Source organism: Microcebus murinus, chromosome 28 (genome assembly GCF_040939455.1).
Source record: "Microcebus murinus isolate Inina chromosome 28, M.murinus_Inina_mat1.0, whole genome shotgun sequence".
In the NCBI taxonomy this organism is placed as follows: domain Eukaryota; kingdom Metazoa; phylum Chordata; class Mammalia; order Primates; family Cheirogaleidae; genus Microcebus; species Microcebus murinus.
This window is the reverse complement of record NC_134131.1, coordinates 8,046,344-8,066,448: the sequence shown is the minus strand read 5'-3', so window position 1 is coordinate 8,066,448 and position 20,105 is coordinate 8,046,344.

Sequence of the window (20,105 nt, the reverse complement as noted above, 5' to 3'; positions counted from 1 at the left end):
ATTTTTTCCCATGCAAACATGTCCTAGCTCTGGTTCAGACTATGAGAGCCCCAGGGGGATGCTGGGTGCTGGGGGATCTCTGTGACCCCAGAGCCTGTACATTCCAGGTGGCCCACCTTCCAAAGAGAGGGACAGAGATGACCAGAGTGCTAGCTTTCCTATATTCAGAATCCTTCTCCCTTTCCCTTCCCCTGCCCATGGCTGCCGAGACAGACGACTGAGCCAGGGTTCAGGAGCAGTTGCTTCCCCTCTGTTGGTGCATCTACCACACTGAGGTGTCCATAGAGTGAAGCTCAAACTTTTAATCTTAAAGATATGCTGTGGCCTAAGAGGTGCTCAGACTGTGAGCTCCCTGCTCACTGGCCTTCCCTGGTGCTGCTTGCATGGCTGCTCCACCAGAGCAGGGCACACTCCAAAGTGAAGGGATATAAAACCTGCTTGAGCATCCCATGGGCAACTCAGAACACTACTCCTTCTTCCTGGCACGCTCAGGGATTTATCTTCTGGGACCTGGAGACAGGCCCACAGGCCAGATCCTATACTGCCAGGACTCAATAGTGTTGCTCAGCAGGATGGAGGGGAGATTTCTGAACTAATTTTGGGAGGTGAGGGAGCCAGGATGGGCAGAACTGAAGAGAGTGCAGTGTGGATCCTAGCCACAGCACAACTCATGGAGCACCCTCCTCCCACAGGAAGGTCACACTCTCAGTCCAGGGTGGGATCCTGGGTGGGGAACCTCCCAGCCCATAGCACTGTCACGGGGAGTTTAGCTGTTTTGAGCTTCTGTCTACTTGCAGACACAAGAGGGAGACTGCAGAGCACCAGATGGGGGAGAAGAGTGAAAACTGCTCCTGATGGCCAGATTATGAATCTCAGATGACCCCTACCCCACAAGCTGACTTTCTGGCTTGGTAGGGCCAATTCAGCTACTTGGAAGTTTTCTCCAGAATCCTGGAGAGGACCTTTGACCCTCAAAATACCTACCTTGCCAGGTTTTGTGGAGCCTAAGGGCAGGCTCACCCAATTCAGCCCTGCCCAGCCTCTCTGCCTCATCCACCTCTGTTCTGGTGGAGAATAAGAACTCACCTGGAAGTTCCAGGGCCTCACACACCACCTGGGGCTTTCAGGTGCCACACTTGAGGAGCTAGAGCCAGTCACAGGTCCAAAAAATAACACTACAGCTTGTTCTTTCTTGCAAGCACCACCTACTGACAGGGTGGTCAATTTGCACTGCCTTTTACAACATTTACTAATTCAAGCATACAGGGTGTGGTTGATTTTTACCCACAAGCTCCACTTATTGTTTCAGAGATTGAACTGGGCAATTAACTGAACAATTCACACCATTGATAAGACCACAGTGCTGGTGAAACAGAAAGGATTTCAAAGACCTCCATCCTCTCACATCAATGAGATGGGGAATCTGCCCAAACATAGAGTTCACCACTGCTACAGCCTGCAAAAGCCTAGCAACTGGGAAAATGAACACACTAAGGATATCTATAACCAAGCCATCTATCCAGAACCTAGACCACCATGAAAGCACCCACAAGCAAAGCCAAAGGTTCTTACCCAACATATGCTACAGACACACCGTTACAAGTGTGTGTGTGAGGGAAGCCCCATCTGAACAAAATAAAATCCAAAAATAAGAAGTGACAGCTGCTCCAGATGAGAAATAATCAGCAAAGGAACTCCAGAAGTATGAAAATTCAGAGCAAAAGGACACCCCAAAGGGGAACACCAGCTGTCTAACAATGGACACCAACCAAAATGAAAATATTAAAATGACAGATAAAAAATCCCAAATATGGATTATAAGGAAGCTCAAAGAAATCCAAGAGAACATGGAAAACCAACTCAAAGAAACCAAGAAAAAAATTCAGGAAATGAATGGAAAATTCACTAAAGAGACAAACATATTAAAGAAAAAATATATAGAACTTCTGGAAATGAAAAATTTATTTATGGAAATATAAAACATAGTAGAAAGTTTTAATAACAGGCAAGACCAGGCAGAAGAAGGATCTCAGTGCTTGAAGACAACTATCTTGAATTAAATCAGTCAGTAAAAAAAATAATAAACTAAGAAAAAGAGGAAAGAACAAAGCCTGTGAGAATTATGGGATTATGTAAAATGTCCAAATATAAAAATCATGAGCATCCCAGGGGGTGAAGAAGAAAACGTACAAGGGCTGGAAAACCTCTTTGAGGGAATAATTGAGGAAAACTTTCATGTTCTTGCAGGAGATTTAGACATCGAAGTACAAGAAGCTCAGCAAACACCTGGGAGATTCATTGCAAAGAGATAATTACCAAGACACATGGTCATTAGATGAGCTAAAGACAACATGAGGTAGGGAATCCTATGAGCAATGAGGTGAAAACATCAAGTAACTTACAAAGGAAAAGCCTCAGTCTTCTTAAACAGAACAACTGCCAGCCTGGAATTTTGTATCCTTCAAAACTAAGTTTCACATATGAAGGAAAAATAAAGACTTTTCCAGACAAGTAAATACTGTGGGAATTTGTCCAGACCAGACCATCCCTTCAGGAAATACTCAGAACTGCATTATACATGGATCAGCATGATAGACACCCACCAGCATAAAACCACTGAAAAGCTAAAGCTCAGAACTCATATAAAACAATAGTACAAGACGTAAAACAATATAAAACAATAGTACAAAGCAATAAGGTACTACCCAACAGGATGAATAGAATAGCATCTCACATATCAATCAACATAAATGGTTTGAATTCCTCACTCAAGAGATAATAAGCTGTGTGACTAGATTAAAAAAAAATATAAGCCAAGTATCTGATGTCTCCAGGAAACACATTGAATCTACAAAGACTCATCCGATTCATGGTGAAAGGATGGAAAAAATATCCCATGCAAATGGAAACCAAAAAAAAGCAGGCATAGCCATTCTCATATCAGATAAAATACACTTTAAATCAACAGAAGTAAATAAAGACAAAGTATGGTCCTTATATAATGGTAAAGGGAGCAATTAAACAACAAGACTTAACAATGCTAAATATTTACCTACCTAACACAGCAGTACCCTAATTCATAAAGCAAATTCTATTAGATCTAAGCAAAGATATAAACAACACCATCATATTTTCAGGGAATGCCAACACCCAACTGACAGAACTGGACAGATCATCCAAGCAGAAAAAAATAAATAAATAAATAAAGGAACAGTGGACATAAATGGGACCCTTATACAAATAGGCCTAATAAACATTTACAAAGCATTTTGCCCCCCCCCCCCAACTGCTGAATATACATTCTTTTCATCAGCACATGGAACATTCTCCAAAGCTGATCATATCTTATGCCACAAAATGTATCTCAACAAATTCAAAAAATATACATCATACCATATATCTTCTCAGACCACACTGGAATAAAACTAGAAATCAATTGCAAGAGAAACAATCAATTCTACACAAAGTCATGGAAATTAAACAACGTGACACTGAACAATTATTGGGTCAATAATGAAATTAAGGTGGAAATAAAAATATTCCTGTTTTCTACTATGTCCTTTATCTTTATTCCCCTAATTTTCAAGAAAATTCCCGATTTACATCTTACAGAAATTTACAGATGCTTTTAAATTGATTGAATCATTTGCTATTTTCTAAGCTTCTTACCTTGTTCTCTAATCACTATTTATATAGATTTTGCATAGCTTTCTCTGCTACTATTTTGGGATTTCCTTAAGGATACAGATTATACATTTTGTGAAGTTGTCTACTTTCTGCAAAGTCTTGTTCAACTTGAGTTTTTTTGGTTTCATGTGTTTTGTTTTTCCTTTTTAAAAAGTATGTTCCTTTAGTCGTCTCTCACCTTAGAACATTTCCACAAATGTATGACCAACATTAGCTATTTGTTTGAACTTCACCTGGTGCTTCCAAATGTCAATATCTATTATACATAACTCTCCTCTGAGGTTGTTCATTTTAGACGGAGGAATATCCTCCTATATTCTTCCTTGAAAACAATAAATCTCTTTGCTAATTTTCTGAATATCAGGAAGGAAATGAGAGATCAAGTCCCATAATTCAGTATATAGCATCCTGCCTTCCTGGGATTTGGGAATAAGGAATAGCTAATTGAATTACTTTATGAATTAAATCTCCCATCTCTTGGAATGTTGAAGGTTTATCTACCTGACTGTGAATAATGGAAATGACAATCTTGGCTTCTTCTTGCATTACAGAAAGACTTTTTTAAACAGTACCTCTTTTCATCGTATCCAACACCAACTTTGGCTACACGTTTTTCAGTAATCTGTGCTTTCATACTTTCAGCTTTCCAGGAGTTCTGTGGAGTAAGTCAGCAATTACTTTGTCAATATTTCTTTCACATATTAAGGAAATTTAAAAAGTTTTGACTTTCTACTTAGTCTATTGCCATGTCTTCAGCTCCCCATATTTTCATATTGTGATTTGAAGATATTGATTTCTCTTAGATTCATTAAAGTCGATATTTGCATTTCTGTTTCACATTCTTTTTACAGTATAGGAAGAGAGAGTATATAATTTTTTCTCTACCACCATAAAACTAAAAGCCTGCTAACTATACTATAAAATGGATTCTATAAATGAATAAATGGATTAATAAATGGTTGCAAATATCAGTGGAATTTTTGGTTTGGTGGCTATTGTAGTGCTTCATATACTTTGCTGAAATTTGAATATTAAACCATAATAACACAGCAAAATCAGTCTGATAGCTCTTTTGAATTTCCAACAAAGCTTCTCTCTTCTCTAACTTTATAGGAGATGCTAAAATTAACCAGTGGGTGTGGTAAACTTCAATGGGACATTTTAATGAAGAAAATTGATGGCTAAGTAAATATAGTGCTTAAATATGCCTAAGAGCTTATATATTCATCTTCAATACCTCAGCCATCTTAGTCAACTCAATCCATCCAATTATTCAGAATGCATAGGGATGGCACTACTTACTTCACTGTTTTCAGTGGATAGATGACTCCATCTGTGAATAAAAAATACTGTTTTATATTCTGTATCACACTCTCCAGAATTTTACTTGACAAATTTGTGTAATTCAGACAATGACACTTGTTAACTGGTAACAACTGGTGATTGGCTTGTTTATCATAACAGAATCTGGCATCAAATTTATCACCAATTGGGAAAGATGTGATACCTACAATAATTTTTTTGTGGAACACAAGTATTATGGAAAAAACATAATTTTAGAATTGGATTATATAAAATAATACAGTCAATATGAGCAAACTGTAATATATACACTAGAGTTTTGGGAGTCTTCAGGTTTGAAGGAACATGATACTTCAACTGAAGCAGGTATTATTAAACCTGACAGGCACACAAAGCGCAAACATACTCTTTAAGGTTTTAAAACTCTAGTAACTTCTACAATTACTATTTGAAATTGTAGCATACATTGTTTACTTAATATTGAATTCCCCAAAACATCACCAACCTGTTAATTAGTAGAAATTAACATTTGTAGGACATATAGGAAAGGAGAGCCCTATCTTGACAGAGTATTATCGGTTTTTCAGTAGTAGTATTCTTGAGTTGGGTATTTACAGAAATTGAGATTTGCATTGAAAGGTTTAAAGCAAGTCTTTCAGGAAAGAAAAATGATTGGGATAGGACAAAGTTTATGATAACTTAGGCTTGATGGACATAGTGACACAAATGTCTTTAAAAAAATCCTCGATAAGTAAGTTGTTGTTTCATAAGCAAGCAGGTTGCTCAGGTGAGCAAGCAGTTATCTCAGATAAACTTATTTTCAAGAATTCCCTGAAGGGAAAAAAATATTTATAGGTAGTTTTATCTTTCTTGGGCAAGGATTTTTGGAAAACACAACTATGATATCTTACCTAGGTGGTCTAACTACTTTTCTTATCTAGACAGTTTCCTGAACACAAAACTAAATAATGGTGACACAAGGAATCTCAGTTACATTTTCCTTTAAAACAATGTGCTTTTGGAGTGTATGCATTTATCTCAAGCTCTAAGAAATAAATTATGATTTTCTGAAGCACTATGATGTCCTCTTAGCCAAAGAATATTTAAGAAAAAGTGGCATCAGCAAAATAGCAGCTCTAAGCCCCTGTCACCCAACTAAACCACTGAAAACCAAGAGGAAACTATCAGGGCCAACTTTGTCAGGACTCTGGAAAAGAGTCAGGGTTTATAGCATGCAAGCAAACACTGAATCAAGAAATGTATTATAACTTCAAAATGATAGGAAAGCATTATAACATTTTTTACTTGCATTTTTCCCACCCTTCCTGGCATGACATAAGTCTTGAGGAGAATATCTTATGTTCCCAGCGTGGAACCCTGGCCCATTGTTCTGGGCTGGGAGTGAGGAATAGGAACCGTATTCACAAATTGCTGTGTATTTCTGTTCTAACCTGTCTATACAGATAACCTGAGATATCTGAAAGTTTGATGCAAGATACTTATCTTTTTTTTGTTTTATTTACCTCTGAACTCAGGCTGGAGAAGTGATGAGTAGCACTCAAAAACACTACAAGGTGAACTAAAAAGTCATGGATAACATAGGATAAATGATTACAGTCAAAACATATCATAGACTGCCTAAGGCCCAAGAGTAAAAGCTGGAAGAGCTTTTTGGGAAAATGAGGACATTCAAAAAGATTTGTTTGTACAGGGAATTGAAAATTCCAAATTAGAACGATTGCCCAGGAAAAGATGCATGCTCAGAAAAAAATCCGAGAGGACCCTAAACTTTCATCTTGGACTAAAGTCTATGCTGAGTGCAAGAATGGCTAAATGTTGAATGAATGTACTGTCACAGAGCCAAGATGCAAAGAATGGAAGAGGTATTTTTTTTTATCTTGTATATTTGTTTATTTTTAGCTTCTGGAATTTAAACAAATTTTTGTTAAATAAGCTGAACACAAGCTAAAGAACACATCTGTAGTGATTACATACAACAAGAAATGCAGTCTTTGTAGAAATAATTTGGGAAAGTCACTAAACAAGTAGGCAACTATAGTCGTAATAATATTTTAAAAAGCACACCCTGGGAAAAGGGGAGAATTTTGTTCCCATCGTTAACACATCATACTATTCTAATGTTCAGCCTTTAACAGAAAAATCATGAAACATTCGAGTACAGAAGTCTTTATTATAGAATGACTTTTGTTCATTTGGGTAGATGCCTAATAGTGCTATTATTGCTGGGTCAAATGGTAGTTCTACTTGTAAACATAAAAGGAAATAAGGAAATACGGCCCATTCAAAGAAATAATATAAATAGAAATCATCTCTGAAGAAGCTCAGACATTAGACATACTGAATAAAGACTTTAAAACAGTTGTCTTGAGATAGGATCAAGACAGCTGACTGGAGACACTGGTAGCATGTGCCTCTTCCACGGAGAGGATCCAGTATAGTAAGTAGATTCTCACATTTCAAACAGATCGCCTAGGAGAGAATGCTCAGATTCACCAGGGAAGTGATGGGAAACATGAAATGTGAATTAAGGAAAGGGTTCAGGGCAACTTGCCCAGCCAGGGATTGGCTAACAGCTGGGAGAAGCTCTCTGACACAGGGAAACAGTAAGAAGAAGCCCCAGGGCCTCACTCACCTAGAAAAGCTTTTACAATCTTGGCTACAAGAGAGCACCCCAACTCGTACAGGTCTTAGGCTTATTATAGGGAGCTGCTTGGAGATTGCATAGAGACATTGTTCCAGACAGGAAACTCATGTGGGATCTTATAGGCATCTGATCCTAGAGTGGTTTGAGCCAGGTGCCATTCTGAAAGCTTAGACACTAGGGAAATGTGGACATGCACATTCCATGCTCATTGATCAAAAAATTCAATATTGTGAAAATGACCATATTGCCCGAAGCAATTCTCAGATGCAATGCAATTCCTATCAAAATACTAAAGTCAGTCTCCCAGATTTAGAAATAACAATCCTAAAAACTCATATGGAACTGAAAGACAGCCTGAATAGCCAAAGCAATCCCAAGGAAAACAACAAAACTGGATGATACTAACAGCTGAGCCAGGCATTCCTGTATCCACCATGTGTCAAGACTACTTGTTACACAAAATAGTGAATCTCCTTACTGTTTAAGCCCTTTTAATTAGGGTTTTGGTTTCTTGGAGTCTAAGAAGAATCTTATAAGGATTAAGAAGTATAGATAATAGACACAGAATAGGTTAATATTATCAACTCTAATACATAGAATTTTAATATATATCACAGCATTCATTTCAACACATTAAGATATTGATAATCAGCAAAATAATGTATACATAAAAATAATTGTGAGTTGATTTCACATATATGTTATTTTGCTTTGGAATTAATACTAGATCAACCATTAAAATCCATTATTAGTTACCTAAATCATTTGTCAGTTGCAGCAGATGTTGTCAGTGTCCCACCCATACTCCTTAGATCGATGTAATATTTTGGTGTGTTTCCAGAAATTTCCAACTGCCAGTAAATACATCTTTGAGCTGAAGGTACTTTGCAGAATCACAGAAAGCTGTTTATCCATGCTTATGCTGTAGGGTGGAAGTGCCAGGGTATTAGCACCCTCAATTAACGGCTCTTGGAAATTTTTGTATAAATATCTGCCTCCCTCGGGCTTCTGGTGGAATAATTCAAAGGTCTGTGTTCTGCACCATGTGTAAGAGTTTCTCTGTAGACTGGAGCACCCAGAGATTCCTATGAGTGCTGGGTTGATGTCACACTCTCTGTTTCTTCTCTTCCGTGTATCGCTTGCTTGTATCCCTACCAATGCTCACCCGACCTATTCAATAAACTATTTGCTCTCAGATTTTTGCCTCAGGGTCTGCTTCCAAGGAATCTCAAACTAAAACACATGTATACAAAATCATCATTTTGAAGATATATGGACTTACCACATGCTCTAACATTTTCAACACGTCTTCACTTTTGCATCATAGGGAGGCCTGAGAAAAGACTGATGTTTTAAGAGTACTTAGTGAAACTGTTAATTTTATTAAGAACAAAGCACGGAATTCCTGGCCTTCCTCACTTCAGCTCTTTGAACAGTGTGATTGCCAATAGCTACCATTTCATAATTAATTGGCTTTCTCATAGAAAAATTCTCACTAATAGTTTTTTTTTCTTAAAAACAAACTAATATGTTCACTTTTGAAATCACGTTTTCAAATTGATGTCCATTGCTGATATATTTTTGCATTTGAAAAAATCAAAATTAATCTGTGTAAGGCAAGTTAAAAATCAGTATTCTATGTTCAAGACAAAGCAAATGAAAAAACTAGAGCTATGTTTCTCATGCTTAGGTCATGGTGAACTGGGCCGATTTGATCATCTGAGAATATTGGTATTAATTCATTCAATTAACTAGCTGAAAATGTACATATTATAAAGGACAATATTACTCCATCAGAAATTTTTTCCAAATTTGTATCACAGCATTAAATAGATAAAATAGATTTTTTTTCCTAGCACTCTACAAATATTCTTCCAAAACTTGACATGTTCAGAGAAAAATAAGATTTTGCATTGCTTCAAATGATTTTTGTGAGAGAATGTTGAATAAAATCATGTTCTTTTGTTAGAGACTAATTCTTAATGGTTCAAAAACAACAAAATATATGCATATATATTTGAGAAGGTGGCGTTAGTTAAGATCAAAACTAGAAAAGGGAATCACCTTGTCAACTTATGGCTTTGTCATTTTCTTAAAGAAGGGCAGTATGCTAAGTGTATTAATTCCATATAGTTACAGCCTTCTCATTGACAGAATGATTTTCAGATACAACTTCTGTCATTCAATTAGATTTATTATTACTTGTATTTATTTGTTTATTTAACTCAATTATTATTAAACAAAATATATTGTGTATATTGTATATATCTTTTATAATTACATATTATATATGGCAAATGATGGGGATTTTCCATCTGTTCTACTGGCATAAAATTTCCTTCTGAAACAAATTTTAGAATGCTAATTGAGTCAGTTTAGAGAAAATTATTAAATATGTTATAGTACATGGAAATGGAAAAATAAATGGAATGCGACCAGAGAAGAAGAAACTCATAGTACAAGAAGATACTGACTTAAAATGAGAAGAATAAATTGCTGGTTTGGGTACTGTCATTTGCTAACTATATGGACATATTCACTTTATTTTATCATTCTGCGCTATAGTTCTCTCACCAAATTGCCCATTTTAGACTAATATATTATGATCTTGTAATTGCTAGTCATAATAGTTTCTTATTTTTCAGCAACCTTTGAAATATATACTTAAAGATTATTTTTATATTTTTATATTATGTTGTTCCTCCTACTTCTTGATTCTGCTACTATATAAGCTGATCTTTAATGGGTTCCTCCCACCATCCCCACCCCCACAAGAAGCCAGAGCATTATTAATCCTTTACCACATGGGAACATCTCTTTGTTGCTGGCATCTTGAGAGTTTGTTTTTTTCCTTCCTGTCTTCCTGACACCCCTATTCCTACCCTATCCTTTACAGATGGACAATACCACTACAAATTTGCTTTTGTTATATTTTATCCAGAATTTCTATGTACTGTGAGTGGGTAGTTGAGGGAGGGATGAGAAGTCATTTCACAAATATACTAAAAGTTATTTCATATTTATATAATATAATGGAAGCTTAGGTTTATTTTCTTATCAGGGAATAAGTAGATATATCTGTAACTATGTCAATTTTTTTTTCATAACTAAATTCTGTTATAATATCTAATGTGTTCTATTCATATTAGAAAATTTTTAAATAAGTAGAGAAGACTAATTTCCATGGTACTGTGACTACTTTTAATTATTTATATTTCAGCATGTATTTTTTTATAAGTATTTTAAAAAACATTAAATATTATCAAGAAAATTCACAATATCACTTAAGGATACATAGTTCTTTCCATTTAATTATGTAACGTGCTTTCTTGTTCAATGTGATTTAGTGTGTAATTAAATAGATTTTCATTTCAACATGACCCGCTTTCTGAAAATCATTGACATCTGGAAATGGCAACGATTACCTGTAAGTTTTGAAAACAATTATGTTAAAGGACCAATTTTGAATGACTTTAAGAAGTTCAAGAGTTCAGTAAATAAAGTAGGCCAAGTGTTAATCATATTTTTATACTGTAGCAAGTGCATGTGATACTTGGACACATTAATATTTCACTGAGTTCAATGTCACCAATCACATTCAATTGTTACCTTTTAGCTTCTAGTTAATACACATTTGTCCTTAAAACTTAACTTTAATACCACTTCTTACAGGAAACCTTTTATGGCCACCTAAATTGGGTTATGTCATATGCTTATATAATATGTGATTATAGTATATATCATATTTTATTGGGGTTACATGTTTAACATCTGTCTTTTCCACCACCCCATAAATTCTCTGGGGCAACAGGTATGTTATCTGGTTTCCTTCTGTACCATATAATTCTTAGATTCTTGAGATTGGAAGGTGCTCAAGAAATAGGTATTAAATGGAGGAATGAGTGAATCAACAATTATATGCTCAGAACTATTCTTAAACATAATTCCAATGAACATCGTTTTATAAGGATTTAGAAAAATGTTATGATGTAATGAAATCAGAAATCTGCCACTTTCAAGTTTTGTCAAGTGTACTTTTTGGAACCATTAGCTTTAGTGATAGTAAAGACCATAACTGTTCCAAGATGGCATTTCTACTCTAGCCTTTATTTCTTCCAAGACTGAAAATAGGTCTCTGCACTAGGCTTAACTCATGCTCATCTCTTTTTTGGATTGTCCTTGTTGTTTGGAGTTCAATTTCCTTTTTTTTTTTTTTCAATTTCAGCATATTATGAGGGTATAAATGTTTAGGTTACATATATAGCTTTTGCCCCACCTGAGTCAGAGCTTCAAGCATGTCTATCCCCCAGATGGTGCACACCACACTCATTAGGTGTGAATATTCCCATCCCCTCCTCCCCGCTCCCACCTTCCTAACATTCAATGAATGTTACTATTCTATGTGCACATAAGTGTTGATCAATTAATACCAATTTGCTGGTAAGTATATGTGGTGCTTGTTTTTCCATTCTTGTGATACTTCACTAAGTAGAATGGCTCCAGCTCTATTCAGGATAATATAAGAAGTGATAGATCACCACTGTTTTTGTGTGTGTGTGTGGCTGAGTAGAACTCCATGGTATACATATACCACATTTTATTAATCCACTCATGTATTGATGGGCACTTGGGTTGTTTCCACATCTTTGCAATTGTGAATTGTGCTTCTATAAACATTTAAGTGCAGATGTCTTTTTTTCCTTTGGGTAGATGCCCAGTAATGGGATTGCTGGATCAAATGGTAGTTCTACTTGTAGGTCTTTGAGGTATCTCTATATTACTTTCCACAGAGATTGTACTAGTTTGCAGTCCCACCAGCAGTGTATGAGTGTTCCTATCTCTCCACATCCACACCAACATTTATTCTTTTGGAACTTTTTGATAAAGGCCATTCTCCCTGGAGTTAAGTGATATCGGATTGTGGGTTTGATTTGCATTTCCCTGATGATTAGAGATGTTGAGCATTTTTTTCATATGCTTGTTGGCCATTAGTCTATCTTTTTTTGAAAATTTTTTGTTCATATCCTTTGCCCACTTTTTGATAGGGTTGTTGGGTTTTTTTCTTGCTGAGTTTCCTGAGTTCTATATAGATTCTAGTTATCAGCCCTTTATCAGATGTGCCAATTTCCTTTTATGTAAAATGAGGGCAATGTACTGGAATGATGGTCTCTAGGGGGAACATATTACAATTAATTTTTTTTTTTGAGACAGAGTCTCGCTCTGTTGTCCAGGCTAGAGTGAGTGCCGTGGCGTCAGCCTAGCTCACAGCAACCTCAAACTCCTGGGCTCAAGCAATCCTACTGCCTCAGCCTCCCGAGTAGCTGAGACTACAGGCATGCGTCACCATGCCCAGCTAATTTTTTATATATATATATCAGTTGGCCAATTAATTTCTTTGTATTTATAGTAGAGACGGGGTCTCGCTCTTGCTCAGGGTGGTTTTGAACTCCTGACCTCGAGCAATCCGCCCGCCTCGGCCTCCCAGAGAGCTAGGATTACAGGCGTGAGCCACCACGCCCGGCCTACAATTAATTTAGTAATCTAGAATCCAGATAATTTCATGTTTGAGTTTAATGTTTTCTACAGTTAGATTTTGTTATTTTCTTTCTAATTATTCCTGAAGGAACCTTAGTACATCTTTAGGAATTGTTATTTTCCAACTAAATACTGAAAAACAAACAAACAAAAATAAAATAGCTGCAGGTGTTGATTTTATATTTTTGTCTTTTGGCATTTTCATTCCAGGAAAAATCAGTTCCTTGATCCATGATTTTTATATATCTTGACCATCCTGCTTATTTGAATACCCTTCAAAAAGCATGTGGGGGGATGGGAGGGGGAGAGGGGCAATATATGTAACCCTAACAATATTTATACCCCCATAATATGATGAAATAAAAGGAAAAAAAATTTTTAAATCACTTATTTAGGCAATGGAAAAGGAGACTTGGAAAAAAGGTAATTGAATGCTTCAATATTGGTAATATTTATTTGATAAGTGAAGACCTCAAATGTCAGTTTTGCTAATGAATTTCACTTTTCTGTAGGGGATTCTGAGAAAGACACTGAATTTTTTCTGTTTTTGTAAACTTTTTTCCCCCAGCTTACAACACTTAAATGATCCCCGACTCTGCATTCCATTATTTGTATTGCTGCAAGTTTGCAGCAGATAATTTTCTAGTCTATTTATTTAAAGACCATCTTTTCAATAGAGCTAAAACTAATATGATATGGTAAACTACAAATTAGAATTTTCATAGAAAATATAACATTTTCCAGGCATGATTTTACTGGTATATTAATTTGTGTTGTAGCCTCAGATAATTGTATTGTAAATAGACATCTATAATAAACAACTCAATTCCCTCAAGTTTAGTAATATTTTAAACAGCTTCTTCAGGGTCTTAGTTCATTCATTTGACTAAATAAACCTGTAAGATGCTATTGCAAACTACCTACACATCTATGGTGCTACATTAAAAAATAACGAACAGAAAAATTTGTTTATGCATTCCTAGGAAACAATGTGTTCCTTGGGTAGCTTTCCTTGTAGCTAAAAATTAAGATCTGGACATTTCAGTTACTTAGTGCTACATAAATCAGCATTTGAATCTTATTAGTAATTCTATCCTGAAGTTTTTCATTTTTCTTTGTTTTGTTAAATTATACTTATTTTAGTCTGGTACAAAATATTTCCAGTTTAATTTGAATATTAAAGAGTTTTATGGCAGCATTTTGGCTGCTTCTTGTAGAGCTCCATTTGAAAATACAGTTTTAAGTTTCATAGATTTTTTTAAGTAAGTTATTAATTATTTTGCTGTGGTGGCTTATAATGTGTGACTCTGATTAGGGTTACAGGGGATCTAATGTTGAAGAATCATTCATTTCTGTTTTATGTAGAATGAAGGCTTTCTCTGCTATGTTGTTCTTAATACTAAATAAAAAAGAAAGAAAAAAAAAAAGAGAGAAAAGAAAAAAGTGGCCCTGGGAATTATGTACAACACTTGAGATGATATATAGGTCCAGCAAGTAGAAGTTAGAATTTTAAACTCTGAAATCTAGAGAGCTAACTTAAAGTTATAAAGAATCTTATCATTTTAAACTCAAAAGGGACTTTAAAGATCACCTTGTTCAATCATAATATAATTCTTTTATGGAGCCCATGGCTTGATATAGCCTCCTTGCCAAATAAACTTCAGCTTATGAATTAATTGTTCATATATTTCCTATATTTTTCATTAGTCATTTTTACCTAAAATTCTGATCAGCATATAATAATTATTTACTATTATATATTTAACTTCTGAAATCTTGATCAGCATATAACAATCATTCTTATATATTTAATTTCAACCTAAATCACAGAAAAATAATTTTTTGGTTCAGTTGTACTTTTTTATTATAAGTAAATATTTATGAACTAATAAAAAGAGTCAACCCCCACCCTGTTACTACTGTCAAGGATTTTGTTTCAAAATGAACCAAGGGCCAGAAAGTAAGCATCCTGCAGTACAGGTAATTAATTGATACCTTAGAAAACTAAGAGCAGTGGCAGGAAAAAAACAAAGAACATCACGGAGATTCAGAGCTTGATTCATTGCTATTATTTAAGTTTCCTAATACTATGGATTATTGTTTCATTCACAGAATCTTCACTGTCTGACATATAATAGGTGTCCAATGAAAGTTTATTGAATAATGGAATTAAACAAACAACATTAAGCACCAGGTAACTTCATTATTGTGTTATAAGTAGAAATTTGAGATTCCTGTGTTCCTGCATTGGAGGTGGAGAAAGACAATCTTCGAAACTTAGATGAAAGGAAACTTAAAAGTAATTTATTCTGACTGTCTTCATTTTGCATTCCCCAAATACTGACATCATATGCCCAAGGTTACACAACTATTAATAGCTAACCAGGGGCATAGCCAGGACTGGAACTCAAGGCCTCTGGGTGTGATGAAAATAATTTTGTTTATTTCTTTCTTTATCTACAACCCAGCAGGATGGCTGGATTTATAGAGCAAGAATGTAAAATCCTCCTATCTCAGTGTCAAAGCCTAAATCATCCCTGTTTTATACATTCTCCTTCTGTTCAGTTCAGCTTAAAGCTATGAGAAAGGTTGTTAGTGATCCTAATAGAAGAGGTTGCAGTTGAATTTCTTGATCATGGTATTTATAACGCTTCAAGAAATATCATCCAGCAAGCAGCTTAGTTGATATTGATTTTACTAAAGAAAAAAAATTTCTTCATACAGTATTCCTGAATCATTTGTTGGCAGACTGGGTGTTAGTTATGATCTATATCTATTAGATTTAACTCTGCTCAAATGGCAATGTAGGTGAAGCAGTTGAATCCTATCAATCAAGAAATGATGTGGGATATTTTTTAATGTGACAAAACCCCTCTAGGGTGAGCCACTAAATTGAAAATTGGCTCTCTATGGATCACACTAAATCTTCTGTTCATGGGGAGGTATCTTTGGTGGGAATTTGAAACCAACAACATAAAATGGCATATTGTTCTGCCAACAGCTACTGGGAACCACTTGTGCCATTGTAGCCACAAGACAAAGGGACAATAAATAGCTACATTTAACAGCTAGCAGGGAAAGTCCTATCTAATTAGACTGAATTATCCAGAAATAGACAATTTTATTTGTCCATTTATCCATGGCTCATTTATCCCTGCACCTAGAAGACATCTTTTAGATTGTGTGTTTGCCACAGATATGTTTCTCAAAAACTACAATATTCAGTACTAAAGAATGAGAAAACTTACTTTTGGTCCCAAACATGCTATAACAGTATGATTCTGGATAAGTCACCTATTACCTTGTTTGTAACAAATAACTTGAAGGTTGAAATGCACGACACTTTGTATCATAACATTAACTTCTATTTACTTTTTCAGTAAAGTCTTTAACCTAGGTGACCTCACTGAATTGTTATAAAGCCTTAATTATGGTTATCTTTATGTTATAGACATGGAAACTGAGACTGAGGTAGAATTTGATAGAACCAGAATTATAACAGAGCCAAGCTCTGAATGTTCCTGGGTGTAGTTCTGAGAACAAACATGCTATCCCACTGACATCCTTGTGTTGTAGTAAGTCTTTGGATGTACATTGTAGAGTGGTATCCTTGGATATCTATCTATTGGCAAGTAAGCAAACTGCCTTAGTGATTCTGCCTAATTCGCAAATGGAAAATGGAATTCAAATGCAAATAAAATTTGCAAGGTTAAAAATCTAACAGGAAGGTAATGTCTATTCATGTTATTTGATCTTACAGTTTTATTCTGAATTGAGTGTGTGTGTGTGTGTGTGTGTGTGTGTGTGTGTGTGTGAGTTTGTGTGTTTGGGAATCTGAAGGCTTCTGTGTGCTAATCCTTTTTTCAAACAAGATTTTTCTGATTTCTAATTGCAAAATTATCTTGCTGTGGCAGGCTTACTCAAGTTTTCCTTATGATCTCCATCTCACATTGTCCTCCAAAAGAGATTACATAGAAAAACTCTGGCTCACAATAGAGGGCATTAGTTAGCATCAATGAGTCCATTTTAGTTTCTAATCAACATCAATTTTGTCTTTATTTAAAGTTAAAAGAAAATAATATTTAAGTAGTATAAGTAGTGAATAAAGCTTTTAAATCCATGCTTTAATTATTAATGCCCCAATGGTCTTTTCAGTTGACGTAAAATTGTACAATTATCTGGAATTTATTTATATATAATTAAAATGGTTAATTTTTAGTTTATTTTGTTATTAGATGGTTTTTTTTAATTGTATAAATGAATGCATGCAGATACATGAGCACACAAGTTGCTATGGAATTACACAGATTTGTAGTTTCAATAGAGTAATTTTAAGTTATACATATGTGCTAATGGCCTGAACTTATCTACAAAGCAGTTTTAAGATTAAATAGATTATCGAGCATAAGAAGAGTCTCAGAGCTCATCAGATTCTTCCTGGAATATCAGTCAAAGACATGTTCCTTCTATGTGACTCAAAGGGAAATACTGTATCCCCTGATAATGTTGCAATATGATAAACCTTCTGATTGATTTGGCTGAAAGATGCAGCCGAAAAGTATTTTAAGAATCACACAAAACGTTGGCGTATGCAGAACCTGTATCCCTTTGAAGATTCCCTTTCGAAGCAGTATTTTTTACTTTGTTATAGACATCCAAGTTAAGAACAGACAAAGTGTGATTCCACCCACATTATCATACCTGGAAAAAAGTCTCCTTTTAAATGCCTATGAACGTGCACAGTGGGTGAAAGTTTTGTCTTGGTATTATCTTTAAAATCCTGAATGATATTCAGACCATAACAAGTTTAAAGGAAAAAAAAAGTTGAATTTAAGACAACATTAAAATTGAATGAAATACATTGGTACTTTCCTTCCATGAGGTTCCTGGAAACCTCTCTTTCCAATACTAACCACAGAAATAAAGGAAAGGAAAAAAGTCTCTTAAAGAATACTGCTTTAATCTGAATGGAAAGACTGCAAAGCATGCAATTATCAGTGTGCAAAAAGTGAGAAAGTGAAAAAGCTGAAATAATGAGAGATTCTTGTAATATCTAGTGTCACAAAGTTGCAGTTCTGTCAGAAGTTTTGGTCTCAAGAGGTATCTTGGAGAGGGGGGAAAAAGCCTCAGGAAATAATAACTAGAACTTGGCAAAGAAAGCTTCTTTATGAAAAGTGCCTGCAGGGCAGAAATAATTGGAAGCATCGGCTTCCTTCACCCTGACAGGTGCCCCTTGGTTCCATCAGGATTGGACTCCCTAAAAGACCAAGTATAATGAAAATCATCTGGAGATGATCTTGATATTGTATTTGGACAAACAGAGGGAAAAGTGAAGAGAGACATAAACTTAAGTGGACATTCAAACTATGTCCACCATGGAGCGAGAAGGCAATTATTGGGTAGTTCAGGCCAAGGCAGGCTTTAACCTGAAGTATCCAGTGGGTATTTCTTCAGATGACCAGGATAATTGTTTCCATGTCCCTATCCATTTTTTTTTTTCTTTTTGAGTGCTGAGTTGATCTTAGAAACATTAATGTTTTGTGGAAGGAACCTTTCCTCTTTGTGGCTTTACAAACAGTGCTTGCCCTTTAAGAGTTCATTTCCTCTCCAGAAAGGTTCAACACTCATGAGAAAATACTGGTGAAGACGTTGATATCAGTGATCATCCTTCCCGCACCAGTGCTGGTTTAGCTGCTAAGAAAGCATGAAAAATTGGGCTAAAGGAAAAGAAAAGTGCTTTGAAAATTTGCAAAAAATGGCCAGTTTCAGAACTTTAATATTCTGTTATGTAATGAAGTTATTTAAAATTATCTCTCTGTCTATCATTCTATTATCAATCTATCCTTGCTAGCTATAGAGAAATAAATTGAAAGAGAGGGAAAAAGAAAGAGAGAAAGAGAGAGAAATACCCAAATAGTTGTTTTATGAACATGTTGCATATTTTTTAAAGGTTTGGTTGATGGGTTATGTTGAAGAAAGGAACTGACTTTCATCAACGCTTATAATAATATAACATGGAAATTTAGAAATGTTTGGAAAAGTTATATTTCATTCTATTTACCTTAAAACGTTGCCATTCTAAAAATAATTAATCCAGCAGAGTGATGCCTGAAGAATTTTACGTTTAGAATGGATCAAAGCATAACACTGGGATTGGTTTCACTGGGAGAGCATGGCTGAACTTGACTACATTTCCCAGAATCCTCCTCACTATGTGAATACCAGTTAGATCTGGCCAAAAAGGAATTTGCATGTGATTTGTAGGGTGTAAAACAAAGTAGCAACTACCGGTATTACTTTCTGTTGGTTAGCTAAGTCAGATGCCATCCTTGAACAAATTGCAAAGGTGCCTGGCAGGTTCTAGACCATCTCATTTGGGCCCACTCTGTGTCCACCACTCTTCCCAACTGATGGCCTGTTGACCACAGTGGCACTAGGTCTATCACTCTATGACTAATTGCATAACCACAGTGGGGAACAGAATTTTCCATAGATCTCCCTCCTTTCCTCTTATCATGGTGTGGAGAAGAGAGTACTGGATTAGGAAGTCAGAGGCTCTATATTTTTATGTGGATTTTTGCCATAGTGGTGAGATCTTAGGCAATCACTTACTCTATACCTCAGTTTCCTCAATTTTATAATTAAGAGATTGACCTATGGAAGTGCTCAGGTACTTGCCAGGTCTGAAAACTGATCTTTGTCTTTGCTGGCCTTTTATTGCCAGCTTTCTTATGAGGGAGGTGGACAGAGTGAATGATTTCATCACTTCCTCAGATGTGCACACATGCAACAGAGCCTGCTGCTTCTGAAATAATTTAGAGCTCCATGTTTTATTTCTGCTCTGATAAATAAACCATTAGAAACTCTACTTTAAGAAACTTATTTTACTGTCTTGGACTATATCTTTTTAGAAAAT